Raw genomic sequence first — 15,333 nt, 5'->3', positions numbered from 1 at the left:
TTTCTGAATTCTTGCTCAACATCTTTATATAAATAATGTCAACTAACAGTTCATACTGGCTTTTAACACCCCAAGTACAGAACCACGCCAGAGGTAGGACTAAGAAGAGGTTGAAGATACTGGCCCTGGAGCTGCACCTGCCTGAGTTCAAATTCTGAGTCTGACACACATAATCTGTGTGACCCTGGGAAAGTTACTTAGCCTCCCTATGCCTCAGATTCCTCATCTGTAATATGGGATTAATCTAGTTGAAATATTTAAGGTGCTTAGAGTAGCGCTTGGTACATAAAAAGTTAACCTACCAGGTAAGTGTTACCTATTATTATTGTTATTCTCCTAACAACCTGATAAGATAGGTACTATTATGTTATCCATTTATACAATGAGAAAATGAAAGATAATGTGGGTCATGATGGAATCTCAAACTCCAGAGATGTTCAAATCTTAACTCATGTTTCCCATTAAAATTCAACTTTCACTTAGCCAGGCATCGAGGCATGTCCCTGTAGTTCCAGCTACTCGGGAGGCTGAGTCAGGAGGGCTGCTTGAGCCCATGAGTGCACAATGATCACAACTGTGAATAGCCACTGCACTCCAGCCTGGGCAACATAGCAAGACATCATCTTTGAAAGAAAATTAACTTTTGCATATGGGCCATTCTTGATTTAGGGTGTTCTGTCCTTGTCCCTCCCCTTGCCCATATACCCACTAGAAACACCCAATCTGCTATTTCCAGAGTCATTTTTACAAAACAATAGTTCCCTCACTTTTTCTTTTCTTAAAAACATCCTGTTTTAAGGTATAATCTTGTCACTCTCTTTAAAACCCTGTAAGATTTGTCCCAATATAACTTACGTCTTTTCAAACAGTATTGTTCTCTCTTTTCTCTAGATCTAATCTCACTCTATTCTACATTTTGCTGCAAACCCAAGTATGCTCATCTGTCCCCACTGCCTCCTCAAAATCTCCTCCCCACCCTTTAAGACCCAATCAAATCCCACCTCTTCTAGTGGAACCTCCCGAAACTCAGTCTCTTCCTTTGCTCTGGTGGCTAGTCCAGTTCACAGAATGCTCTTCCCCAACCAACCTCCAAAAGGACCAAAAAATAGATGTTTAAAATTTTAACATGTTTTATATTTCCCAAGTAATGTAACATAGATGTAATATACTTAAAAAAAAAAAATACAAAGTTCCCTTCATCTCAACTCCCATAAGCCATCCCACTTAGCAGTTTTTCATGCACTGACAAATGTAAACCATACATGTGTGCTTGGTGTTTTACTTCTTAAAATATATGTAATAGACATCTGTACAAGTCAGTATATTCAATCTTTTTAACAGCTAAACAGTATTCTAAATCTGCTTTTTATTACAGTCATGAATACGCTGTGCCATCTCTTTCTGCCCCCATCTCCTGTATGTGAATACTCCTAAGGTAAAGATCATGTTTTGTTTGTCTTTCCATCTCCAAGAGGACCTTGTACCAAGGCTGGGAATTGCTTAACACATGCTTAATGAAATAGTAACAACAATATCTGTCATCAAACCAGTGCATGTTGTGTGCCAAGAAACCAGCTGTTAGTGCTTCACATACATTATCAGATGTAATCTTCGTAACCACGCAATTATTCCCATTTCACAGAAGACTTAACCAAAATCACACAGCTAGTAACAACAGGGGATTCTAATCCACATCTGTCTGACTCTGGAGCCCCCACCCTTCTCCCTATGCTATAGTTAATAAATTTTTATAAGGACATCCTCTGCTTTCTTAACCAAAGCTGGAGAACAGAAGAGTTCCAAGTATTCTGTTGTGCGCAGGTGGGAATGAGGATAAGAAACAGGAGGTGGAATAAATGCCAAGTAGATGGAGCCAAGGGATTGTAGCTATAAACCTACTGAGAACCTTCCAGGAGAAAGAGCTGAATTCTTTGCCTCCCCCTTTCAGGCTCCCCACTACACTTCCCTTTGGTAACAGTGCCACCATTTGTTGAAGATCTTCCATGTGCTGAATATGCCATTATTATTCCTATTACTAATTTCTGGCCGGGCGTGGTGGCTCACGCCTGTAATCCCAGTACTTTGGGAGGCCAAGGCTGGCAGATCAGCTGAGATCAGGAGTTCAAGACCAGTCTGGCCAACAATAGTGAAATCCTGTCTCTACTAAAAATAAAAAAATTAAAAAAAAATTTTTTTTAATTAGCTGGTCATGGTGGTGGGCACCTGTAATCCCAGCTACTTAGGAAGCTGAGGCTGGAGAATCGCTTGAACCCAGGAGGGTTGCAGTGAGCCGAGATTGCACCACTGCACTCCAGCCTGGGTGACAGCGTGAGACTGTCTCAAAAAAATAATAATAATTTTGAATTATTTCTAATCCTTGCAAAAATGCTATGGCACATATATCAGAGCTACCATTTTATAGATGAGAAAACTGAGACCCAGTGAGTTTAAATTACTTGCCAATATTAGACTGTAAAAAATAGCAAAGCCAGGATTCAAGTTGAGGATCTGCATGGCTCCAAAGTCCTGTTTTTCTCGTACAGAATAAAGCCTTTTTATTTTTAAAGAAAAGATGAACTATGATTTTTAAACATTTAGACTCAGTTAAGATCACATTTGGCTGCAAGTAACTGACCCAAGTTCTGTGGTTTAACCAAGTAGAGGTTTTATTTTTCTCACAGAGTCAAGAAATGGGCAGACAGGGTCCAGTAGAGCAGTTGCAGAATGCTATCAGCTTTCTCAGCCTCCTTCTAACTTTTCACCCAGTCATCCTTAACCCTCAAGCATCTTGTCTTTGGTCACACAATGGCCTGTTTACTTTCTCCAGGGAAGAAGTACAAAGAGCAAAAGTCTTAACAGGCAAGCTCACAGAGGCTTCCCCTTTAAAGTGCTTTGGGGAGCGGGGCATCCAGCTATTTACATCTCATCACCCAGGACTACTGTCACTGAACCACCTCCCAGCTGCAAGGGATTCTGGGAAATCTAGCACTTAACTGGACATAGTGGTGAATTAAACAAAATAGATTCAGTTATAGAGAAGGATGGGGGATAGATATCTGTTGGGCATCCAGCTGTGTCTTTCCCACAAGGTGATATGAAGTGCAAATCATCCCAGAGAATCAAATTCCCTTAGTAGACAAAAACAATAAAAGAAACTTAATTCTGTGTATAGCAGCTTTCTCAGTTATGCAAAGTCACACACTGATGGAGGTGGAGGATGGAAGGATCTGAAAGTTTGACAAAACCATCCAGGCAGCTGATCCAGAGGAAAAACACTGAGACCCAGGTGACTTCACACAGATGGCCCTGACCAGATCACAGGTTCAATCAGAGTGTCTCCCGTGAGTCGTCACTGTTTCCCTTCCTCCCTCTCACTTCCCAGAATTAATTTCGAGAATCCACAGGTTCATTCGACTCTTCTATCATTCACAAGAAAAAGTAGAGTGTGTTCAAATTCCAATGCAAACAAAAGCAAACCCTCTACTGTGTCGTTACAAGCAGCAGCATCTTTAGAAAAAGATAATGGTTGCAAAGGCATTCTTTATGCAATAGCACCTGCTCTGTCAAGTCACTAGATGAAAAAAGTAGACCATAGAGTTTCAACCTTGTTTTCACTTTCTTCTAAATAAAGTAAATACAATAAACTTTCCTCATGAAAAACTTATGCAATTCTGTGGTAGTGAGAAAATATTTGTGTAGAATACTATAGATGAAGAGAAGGGTGACAAAGTGCCAGCAAAAGGACATCGGTGAGCTTGATCCTAGGCACAAAAATACAAGAAAACACAGGTACATTTAGTGATATGGTACAATATTACTGCATACCACAGAAGAGTCCACACCGTTCCCAATGGGCCTATCTAGTTGCTCCCCAAAACTACTTTGCTGGCCTAAAGAATCTGGCCACTTCTTAAGAGTTCAGCTTTTATTGCTAAAAGGAAAAATTAAAATTTGGCAACTTATTATTTTTTTTTAATTTTTTTTTTTTTTTTTTTTGACAGAATCTCGCTCTGTTGCCCTGGCTGGAGTGCAGTGGCACAATCTCAGCTCACTGCAACCTCCGCCTCCCAGCTTCAAGCAATTCTCCTGCCTCAGCCTCCTGAGTAGCTGGGACCACAGGCATGCACCACCACACCCGGCCAATTTTTGTATTTTTAGTAGAGATGGGGTTTTGCCATGTTGGCCCAGCTGGTCTCGAACTCCTGGCCCCAAGTGATCCACCCGCCTCAGCCTCCCAAAGTGCTGGGATTACAGGCATGAGCCATCGCGTCCGGCCTGGCCACTTCTTTAGGAATAGACTTGCCACTGAAAAAAGCCTTAGTCCCTCTTGCACCAGGTGAAATTTGAGTTTCACCTCTTAACAAAGACACGCACACGAAGAATGAGCACACTTACTCTTCTGAACTTGTCTTTTTATGTCAAAGGCATAATTTCCCTAAATTAAAGGAGAGGTGAAAATATCCAGGCCTACCGTGGAGTCCAGAGGGTGTCCACAAAATCTAGGGCCAGCCCCAAACATGATGGTGGTACTTGATCTTCTTCCTACATGATCCATATTTAAGACAAGACCCTTGGCCAGAATGACTGATACTCAATGCAATTTGAGTTTATACAATTCCTTCGGGCATGGACATTGTTAGGTGCGCACCCCTGTACAGAAAACCACTACACGATCTTTTTATTCTGAACTCATTACACTTGCCAACAAAAACAAGGATGTGTGGGGGGGCCAGTCAAAATGTGAGTCCCATCAAGTTCCCAGGGAGATGCATAACCAAAGAGGATTCACAAACTGTGACAACACGTCCACCTGGACCACTCAGAGTCCAAACCCACCTTTCAGAAACAGACACTCTTCAGTGGGTTTAGACTGGTACATATTTACCTCAGGTTCTCTCCCTTCCTCCCCCAAACTGCCTAAAAAGTGCATAAACTTAAAACTCCTGGAAGAACCCATATTTTTTTTTATCTCAAATCCAGTTGTCTGGTATGTTAGTTTTTTTTTTTTTTTAGAAGTGGAAAAACAATGCTCACCACTTGGCTTTTGGAGACATTATCACTGAACACCAAATGAGCATCAGTAATTATTATATCTAAAACGAAGAGTGTAAAAGAAAAGATTCTATGTATTTTGTAGGGTGGAATAATTCAGTTTAGTTTTAAATTTATGAGCTCCATTTAACACAGCATCAATTTCTGTGGCAGTGACATATATGACAAAAGCTGTAGGGTTTTTTGTTGTTGTTTTGTTTTTCTAGGAAGAAGGTTCTAATGTGCACTGCAATTAATTTGAAAAATAACTGACATAACACACCACTGATGCACTGAATTACAAGAGCCCAGAACAGTTTTTGGACAGTTAGATAACTGATTTAATTGTGAAGTTATCCACCTTTACTTGAACAGAAAATGCTGGCCAGAAGACATTTTGTTCTCTTTATTCACAAAGAATACCCTGCATAACCGGGCATGGTGGCTCACGCCTGTAATCCCAGCACTTTGGGAGGCTGAGGCAGGCGGATCACCTGAGGTCAGGAGTTCGAGACCAGCCTGGCTAACATGGTGAAACCCTGTATCTACTAAAAATACAAAAATTAGCCAGGCGTTGTGGCATATACCTGTAACCCTAGCTACTTGGGACCCTGAGGCATAAGACTCACTTGAAAACGGGAGGTGGGGGTTGCAGCAAACCAAGATCATGCCACTGCACTCCAGCCTGGGCAACAGAGAGAGACTCTGTCTCAAAAACAAACAAACAAACAAACAAACAAAAAAAAAGAATATCCTGCATCAAAATGTGACAGTAACACTAACAGCTTTGACTCTCATATTTAAATCCATCTGTTTGACCATGGTTAAAAATAACAAAATAATCATGATAGTTACGATTATGGCTCCCTGAAAGATTTCACAACTGGCTGCTCAACTGCGATTTTTTTTTCTTAATTTTGGAGCTAATATGACTTTCTAAGGAAATCTCTGAAAATAAAAACGTCATTATGCAAAACTTCTTGCCTATGTTTTCGCCTTGAAGCAACGTTTCTTTAATAAAGAATCAAGACACAGACCCAAACATGAATGAATACGCATTCATTAATTCATTCCTTCATTCATTGTTTTGAAAAGGTGATTCAAACTAGGCCAGAGACATGTAATAACATCTTTGAAAAGACAGGCTGGGCACCCATGGCTCACTCTTGTAATCCTAGCACTTTGGGAGGTCGAGGTGGGTTGACTGCTTGAACCCAGGAGTCCAAGATCAGCCTGAGCAACATGGCGAAAACCTGCCTCTACTAAAAATACAAAAATTAACTGGGCATGTTGGTGCATGACTGTAATCCCAGTGGAGGCTGAGGTGGGAGGATCATTTGAACCTGAGAGGCAGAGTCTACAGTGAGCTGAGATTGCGCCACTGCACTCCATCCAAGGTGACAGAGCGAGACCCTGTCTCAAAAAAGAAAAGAAAAAACAAAAGGCAGAGTGCTGAATAAGGTCTTCTTTCAGTTAACAGTTTGAAAATTATGCTGGTTTGGGATATAAATAAAAAGTTAATTTTAATGTAACAAATTATCAACATAATCTAAATTAACTTATACAAATGTCGTATGAATATGAAAGGTTTTAAAAGAAGTCAGCTAGTCAGTAACTGAGGTGAAAATTACCTTGTTCTGATTTATCTCATGGTGGAACAGGGAGTAACAAAAAGACTATATAAACAGTTAATTAACTGTCCTTCAGTGAACTTGTTCCCAAAAAATGTCAATGATGCCCTTGAAATTAGGCACCATTGATCTGGAACTTCAATGTGTCCCTGGATTTCAAATCAACATTTATTCATTAAGGCCTGATGACCTTAATTTTTATTTTATTTTATTTTATTTATTTATTTTTGAGATGGAGTTTCACTCTTGTTGCCCAAGCTGGAGTGCAATAGTGAGATCTCAGCTCACTGCAACCTCCGCCTCCCAAGTTCAAGCGATTCTCCTGCCTCAGCCTCCCTCTCCTGCCTCAGCCTCCCAAGTAGCTGGGACTACAGGCGCCCGCCACCACACTCGGCAATTTGTTTGTATTTTTAGTAGAAACGGAGTTTCACCATGTTAGCCAGGCTGGTCTCGAACTCCTGACCTCAGGTGATCCACCTGCCTCAAGTGCTGGGATTACAGGCGTGAGCCACCGCACCCGGCCGACCTTAATTTTTAAAATTGCTCTTGGAAGTATGACAGTTGTGGGTCAAAAGTAATTTAACCAACACCTGATCCTACCTTTCTCAATAACTCAAACATCTTTTAAGTATTCTGTGTTTTCCTCACCAGATCTGCCTCATAAACATGAACTGAGAAAGAGAAATATTGGTTTAAATTAAGTATGTAAAATTACTGCTATTACTCAAACTGTGAATCAAATTTAGAGTTTTGGTATATTCAAGTCCCTCAACTAGGACTAGTTTCTTGGAAAGAAAGTGTAAATCTGAATTTGGCACATAAGGATAATATCCTAAAGATACTCTTCTCTACTTAACCGTCTGGCTTTTGCAGCCCCATCTTTTGGTATTACAAATGCAGTTGGAACACTATCAACCAAGGAACACTACACTGAGTTCACATTGTCCCACTCCACAGCTCTATCCTACTGAAAAAGTACACTGGAAATATGGTATGTTTTATGTACTCCCCATAGAACATAAATAGAAAAGACTTGTTCACCATTATTGCAGAGCCATTTGCAATTTCTGTGTCTTAAGCCAAAATACAAACCAAAATTAAAATGTTCTTGTCTTTCCAATAAAGCAGTTTCCTTTCTCAAAAAGCCTGCTATTTATCCACCCTATTTAATTTTTGCAGGAACTAAGAACAATACAGACCCAGGTATGTCATAAACAACAGCACAACCAAACACTTCTTTCTAGTTCTGAAACCTAATGATCATCCGGCTAGAAAGATAGAGAACCCCATGGAGAGTCCTCTATCCCATTTCCTGACTTGGGTTTACTAGACGTACTGTTGTGGCTTCTTTCTTTCTCCATCTCCTGGAAATGCTTTTTCCTTCAGGGGCCTGGGATATGGATTTTGACTCACAATGAAGTCCACTCCCATTTCCTCCAGACCTGGCAACAGGAGGATCCTCACTGCTAAGGAGGAACTTCGGTGAAAGAAAGGGGAAACTTGACTCAGGAGTCTCAGCGCTGACTTTTTTTTTTTTTTCCTTCCTGCTCCAGAAGAGAGCCTTAAAGCACTGATGAGAGGGTCCTGAATCTGTATGGAGTCAATTTCCCCGCCCCTTCGAGAAAGTCAATCACACCCAGTTAGTGACCAGGGCACACAAAATCTCCACACAGGAAAAAGACAGCGTTTGAAACAGGAAATAAACAAAAATCAGAATTCTGTTCTTTCACTTCTTAAAGTATCTTTTCACTTCTTAAAGTATCTTTTTCCTCCCGACAGGCAATTGCTTTCCCAAAATACCAAACTTGGACTTTGAAATCAAGTTCTCTTTCTATTGCTCTCCGCAGTTCTCACTGAAAGAAAGGATTTGTTTTGGTCCCACATGTTGAAAAATTCACGACTCTATAATTAAGAGTTTATATGCCACGCCTTCTACCGCATTTCCCTGTTAAAATTCCCTTCTCTAAAAGAGATCCCTGAAAACACAACTACCAGCCCACCTTTAAAGCAGCCACAGGAAACAGATCTGAAGATTCTCAGCAGCCATCCTAACCCCTCCAAATACAAAGTTGGCAGCTGAAGGGATTTCTCGGTTAAAATGAGCGAATACTAGTTGCAGTTTTAGAAGTGTGCCCCCAAGAGACGAGTTTTCCCACAAGCTCATAATTAATACACACCCCAAGTGAATTTCTCACATCCTGACTGGATTACACAAAAGGATATTTTACATTGATATATAAGAATAACATTGATATTCTTTTAATATATAATAGGCCACAAGGAGACAAAAAAATACAAAACTTTTTTTCTTTTCAACGAGCATAATTTTTGAGTCGATGATTCATAATTTTTTTGCGGCATTTTAAAATCCCCCAATATAGAGAGACACACACCCCTCTGGTTGGGGTTCTCAGGTATTACTGGGAACCTAGGGTGTGGGGGTCTAAGGATACAGACAAGACCTAAACGTCCAATCCTGGAGTATTCTTCACGTACAAGCTCGGTCGGATCCCCAGGAGTTAAGCCCTACCCTCCACCCCTACCACCCCCCAAAAGTGCCCGTTCCCATTGGGAAACAGAAGTGAGTTGCACAAGGAAATCGACCCGGGGAAGAGGAGGAGCAGCTGCAACAGCCAGCTGCAGCCACACAACGGTGCCACTTCCCTCCCGTCTCGTAGTGGAGCAAAACGCCCTTACCTGGGGGGTGGAGAGCCGCCGGCACTAGTTCCAAAAGTTCTCGTCCACCTCCTCTAGGATTTCAAAGCCCCAGCACTCCGGCCCGTCCGCCGGCTAGCAGCACACGAGTCCTTCCCCGTCCCTTCCCCACCCTGCCTGCACTACACCATGTCAGGAATCCGGGCAGGCACCGAGCTGGGAGCTGACATCACTCCCAGTTCAGGTACCTCCCCCTCCCACTGCCGCCCTTCTCTCCTCCCTCCCTGCAGGAATCAGCCAAAGAGAGTCAGCAGTGGGGCGGGGCCGGAGGCGCCTGCGCGCCCGCTGATTGGAGCCGGGGAACGTCACTCAGAGGAGTCCACTAATTTTATACATTCCTCGCTGAGCCAGACTAGGGCTGGAAGTGGGTGGATGGAAGAAAATGCTGCCCTTCCTGCTATCTCTAAGGAACGGAGATAATGCGATGGGGAAGAACCTGGCGGGTCGAGTTTTAGACTTTTCTTGTTGTAGTAACTGAGATTGCAGATCAGAAACGAAACTAACCCACGCGAACCCCCTTTTTAAGGAGAAACAATTGCCTCAGTGTCACGGGCACACGGGCATGTACGAGCCCGGCGGCGCGTGGTGTAGAAAATGGCTAGCTTTAAGTCATGCAAATAAAGGAAAACGTCAGCTCACCCTTCTGCCCTTTTATCCTGGGACTGCTGGGTGTTCCCTTAGACGGGGAATGTAGAGCTTCAAAAGCACTTCAGAAAGATTTGGAAGAGACTCCTGAAAACGGTGACCGAGCTTTGAATTGCTAAGTGGTGTTATCAGCCATGTGGCTGCTTTTGCTTTTAGCGATGAAAATCACACCACACAAGCTTCTCGGGCAAGTAAAATTGAATCTCTGAAGCAAGAAAAATTTATTTACTCGTTTAAAGACCTTAAGGCTGCTGTTTTAATGCACACACTGAAAAGGATGGAGGAAGGAGGGACCTCACAATTGAGTTCCACAAACCACATGAGAATAATTACTGTTGAATGGAACCAATTGTAGTGGCTGAGCTATCAATTAAGAATTAAGTAACGTTTATCCTTGACAGATATCATGCGGTATAATCCCCTTGGCTGACAGAAGAGAAAGATTCTCAGAAGATGGTTCTTTCAAGGCAGATGCTACTTAGAGGCAGGACTGAATGGTGAAAAGCAGCTTTATTTGTGTGAGATATAGGTAGCATATAACCCACCATCTTCTAGAAATATAGTGAATTAATAACTTTCTTTTTTTCTCTTTTTTTTTTAAAAAACAGCTCACTCAGTCACCCAGGCTGGAGTGCAGTGGCACGATCTGGCTCACAGCAACCTCCTCCTCCCGGGTTCCAGTGATTCTCCTGCCTCATCCTCTGAGTAGCTGGGACTACAGGCGCCCACCACCACACCCGGCTAATTTTTGTATTTTTAGTAGAGAGAGGTTTCTGCCATGTTGGCCAGGCTGGTCTCGAAGCCCTGACCTCGAGTGATCCGCCCGCCTCTGCCTCACAAACTGCTGGGATTACAGGTGTGAGCCACCGCGCCAGGCTTCATTGTTTTTTGATGGATGACATGCCTTACATTTCACCGATCTGCCAAAAATTGTAGAGGGATGCACAGAATCCAGCATTGTGTCTTGTTTAATCTTCCCAATCATCCTGTAAATTGAGTGTTATTAGCCCTATTTTAACATAAAGAATCAAAGGCTCAGCAAAGTTATGTAAGTAAATTTCTCCAGATCACCCGGAACTTGGATTGAAACCAAGGTCTATTTGACTCCAAAGCCATTGTTTTTCTTTCCATATCTCAAGTATTGAGTGTCCATAATTTATATTTTTTCAAACAATAGAATGCTACAAGAAATCCACAGGCTTGGGCCACTGCGCTCACAGACCTACTTTGTATCATTACCCTCTTGTTGCTTGTCAGACCTGCACTATCCCAAACTCCTGACTTGAATTTCTGACTCCAGTTTCCCCCAGTTCTAATTCTTTCTCTGCACCACTACCAGATGAGTTTTCTAAAATGTTTGGTTTTGTCATCAACCTCTTCCCCTTTAAATCAGGTCCCCCTTTCCCGGCAATTCTTTTCTAGCCATTTAAAACTCTCCCTTATCTGGCTTCTACTTCCCTTTCCCAGCTTATCTCCTACTTCGCTCCCAGGAAACCCTCTCTGTAGTCAAAACAGGTCAACTCACAGATCCCTGCTTCCTTCTCACCTTTCGGCCTAACCAGAATCCCCACTCATCTGTGTGTTAAGTCCCACCCTTCTCTCAAAGCCTAATTAAAGTCCTTGTCCTGTGCCAAGACTTAGCTGTGTGTTACAGCGGACAGAAAAAAGGACTCAAGGTTCTTGGCCTGGCTCTGCCACTTACCTATTGGGTAACTTTGGGCAAGTCACTAAAACATCCATCCCTAATCTCAGTTACCTCCTCTTTAAAATAGGGCTGACAATACCGACGTTAAAGGTTGTTATAAGGATTGAGATTGTACAGATGTGTGAACCTGTGGTTATACATGTCCAGTTAAATGCCTTTCCTGCCTTCCCAAACTCTGAAGAGCAAGCATATTGCTTATAGGACTTCTTTATATTCCTTGTACCCAATTCAAGGAAAAGCTCAATAAAAATACAGGGCGTGAGAAAACGGATCATTGTATCATTTCTATTCTCTTCCATTCTTTAAATGCACTGTATCCCCAAATAATATCTCAGACAAAAACTGTTTCTTCTTCTTTTTTTTCCTCTCTCTTTCTTTCTATCTTTTATGCTTTGGCCAGAGCCCTTCCGTTCTCCCACACCCCTACCCACCATTTGTTCAACACCCTTAACTCCCTCAGATAACTTCTGGACCAACTACTTCACCTTTCTCTTAGCTACTCACCCTTCCCTGTCCCACAGTCAGGGACACAACTTGTCCATCAGTGTCTGTTGCCTGTCTTGCTCCCAGATGCCTTCAAACAGAGGCTGGGTGGCTACCAGCCATTCCTACAGCCCTAGTCAGGACGGCTGCATCCAGGCTCACATTTTTCCAAAACTACAGCCAGCCGCAGGAGATGGGGGAGGGAATGTCCCACCCCCACAGAGATGGCAGGATAGAAAAACAGGAAGTCGCCTCCCATCCTCTCTGCAGCTGGAGTGATAACAGCTGCCATCCAGAATCCAGAAAACAAAAGACTCAAAGGGAAGGCTGAAAACAGGCCAGGTTTGGAGCAGTAATGTTCAAGCTAGAGGTTACAGAGTGGGTGACGAAGGAACCAACGGTTGAGATTTCAGCCTCTTCCCCCCACCCCCTTTAACCAGAGTTACAGCTCTTTTATCTGCTCTACATTTAGGCTTCACCATGATACTTCATTTTTTGAAGACAGTGTAACCCTTAAATAAACATACTGAAATCACTGGCCTCTGGGTATCTTGGGGAAACTCCAAAAAAATCAGGATAGTGCAGCAGAAGCAACACAGGATGCCTGATGAGAAGGTAGCCAGAACTTACTCACTATCCCGGCTCCTGGCTGGCTTAGTGCAAATGATTATTTATGATTCCTGTGGTTTCAACGCTAATTTACTCTGTAGGTCTAGATATTTTCTGCCTCGTTATTCCTATGACCAGCCTTACCTTTGGTAACTTTTTGCCAAAGAGTACCACTATTGGGGGGTAGGGAGCAAGAGACACTGCAGAGCAGGAGTAAACTACTCAATTAGAACTTGAAATGGATCCTAAAAGTCATTTGATGCAACCACTATTAAAATGCAAGAAACCCTTCATCAACATTCCTTACAGGTAGCTTCCAGCCCCTGCTTGAACTCATCTGGCAACCAGTAACACACAAAGAAGCAAGCAGCCCACCATTAAAGATCTTTCTCATCTCCATCTGGATCCTGCTTTACTGACTTTCTCCCCAAAGACATCTGTCTTGTGTCTCATTTAATCCTCACAAATATCCTGTGTTACTAGCATCATTTTGACATTTGGAATCAAAGACTCTCCAGGGTTATACAAGTAAATTGCTCCAGATTGCTCAGAACTGGGATTGAAACCAAGGTCTAGGGGCTGAGCGCGATGGCTCATGCCTGTAATCCCAGCACTTTGGGAGGCTGAGGTGGGCGGATCACGAGGTCAGGAGATTGAGACCATCCTGGCCAACACGGTGAAACCCCATCTCTACTAAAAATACAAAAATTAGCTGGGTGTGGTGGTGGACACCTGTAATTCCAGCTACTTGGGAGGCTGAGCCAGGACAATGGCTTGAACCCGGGAGGCAGAGGTTGCAGTGAGCCAAGATCGCGCCACTGCACTCCAGCCAGGTGACAGAGCAAGACTCCGTCTCAAAAAAAAAAAAGAAAAGGAAAAGAAACCAAGGTCTATTTGACTCCAAACCTATTTTGTCTTTCTATTTCTAAAGCATTGATTGTCCACAATTTACACTGTCACTTCTGCCCTCTGCAGTAACAGAACAAGCTGACTCTTTCTGTCACCCTATCCCCAAATCTGAGCAGGCATGAGGACATCTCCCCTACTTTGGATACGGATGCCATAAGAGGCTCACCCTACTCATCAAGTCCACGTCATTTGCCTGTCTGGGCTTTATAGGCTTCCAGGTGCAGCTCTCTAAAGCACAACCCTGATCACTCCTGACTCTAAAAACTTAAATGACTCTCCCTTTACCAAGGAACAAAACTCATCAGGCTTTCTTGACTAGTGTCCAAAAGCCTTCACATCCTTGCCCCCAACTTACCTTTCTGAATTTATTTTCCACTCTTCTTCATATCCCCACAGTGCATGAACTGCATGACTTTACACCCATATTCCCTAATAATATGTCCTCACTGTGATTTTTGCCCGTTTCTACAAAGATCTACCTCACAGTGTGGTTGCAAGGATCTGACAGGATGTCATATGCAAGATGACAGAGCACCTTGCCTGACACATCATAGGTCATAAGCAAACATATTTTCCTCTTTTCTATGACATAAAACAATCGTACTATTATTTTTATAGGTGCCTTATGTTCCTTTCTGGCTGCAATTTTCTTACAGCCCTCAAGAACAGAATGCTAATTTATTTCATCTTTACATCCTTTATAGGATCTAGAACCATGTTTTGTCCCATAGATCTTGATTAAAGATTCACCAAATGAATGAATGAATGAATGCTGTCTTTTGCTCATAACCTGCTATGGTCTAGGTCTTCACAAGTTCAGGAATAACTTGACCAGACTGATCACAAAGGATCTGGGTGCCTCCAGTTGTTGTTATCCCAGTTACACTGCCAAACGCAGAATGGGTTAAACACATGGTATAAATCATGAACCCAAATCCAAATGAAACAAGCTTAGCTTTAGAATTCCTTCTAAAGGAAATTACTGCTTATTCTGTCTGATCCTAAGCACGGCATTGGTGATAATCCAGACATTATTTTAATATCCTTTCATTGAATGCTAAGCCACTACCTAGCTCTCATCATTGACATCATTTCTGAATCTAGCCCTCCTCCCCATTCTCTTCTTGCTCACAGAGACAGGTTAGAAACAGGCACAATATCTTGCTCCAAGTGGGGAGGCTTATTTTAATCACTTCTTCCTTGCAACCCAGTTGTGCTGGTTATTCTCTGGTTACCCACCAGATACATCTAAACATCTAGTTACATTCAACTTACTCATTTTATTAGCCTATTTATAAGTTGAAAAAAATTTAATTAAAAATAAGGATAATTGGTTTTCATGGCCTTTGATTAATGTTCAACGAATGACTAAATTAAACAAATTAAATTCCCTTAAACAATTAACCTCATTACAAACTTCGTTAATTGAATCTCCTAAAAAGTATGTCTGGTTTCTGTATTCTGAGAGAGGTCAACAAGATAGGGAGCCAGCCTTTTCAATACACAGGAGCAATTTCTGTTTTTCATTGAATGCAGGTGATCTGCATAGTGTCTGCCCCAAGCAGCTCAAGCCTTTCTATAGCTGTCAAACTTTTGGGTGGGAGA

At 42.3% G+C, this 15,333-nt stretch overlaps 1 protein-coding gene across 14 annotated transcripts in view; it reads right to left on the bottom strand.

Moving 5' to 3' along the window:
- LOC103218783 (liprin-beta-1) overlaps positions 1-12,358 on the bottom strand; it is a 177,807-nt gene extending 165,449 nt beyond the window's left edge. For 6 of the 14 annotated variants that reach the window (XM_007968001.3, XM_007968005.3, XM_007968003.3 and 3 more), the window contains exon 1: positions 9,360-9,543. The gene's annotated coding sequence lies outside the window, so the exon portion shown is untranslated. Of the gene's footprint in view, positions 1-9,359; positions 9,544-12,231 lie in introns of those variants that run through there. The other 8 variants (XM_007968008.3, XM_007968009.3, XM_073020580.1 and 5 more) reach the window with 3 other exon arrangements.
- Between the last annotated feature and the right edge of the window lie 2,975 nt (positions 12,359-15,333).

This window comes from Chlorocebus sabaeus, chromosome 11 (genome assembly GCF_047675955.1).
Source record: "Chlorocebus sabaeus isolate Y175 chromosome 11, mChlSab1.0.hap1, whole genome shotgun sequence".
Taxonomy (NCBI): domain Eukaryota; kingdom Metazoa; phylum Chordata; class Mammalia; order Primates; family Cercopithecidae; genus Chlorocebus; species Chlorocebus sabaeus.
This window is presented reverse-complemented; position numbering and strand designations above follow the sequence as displayed.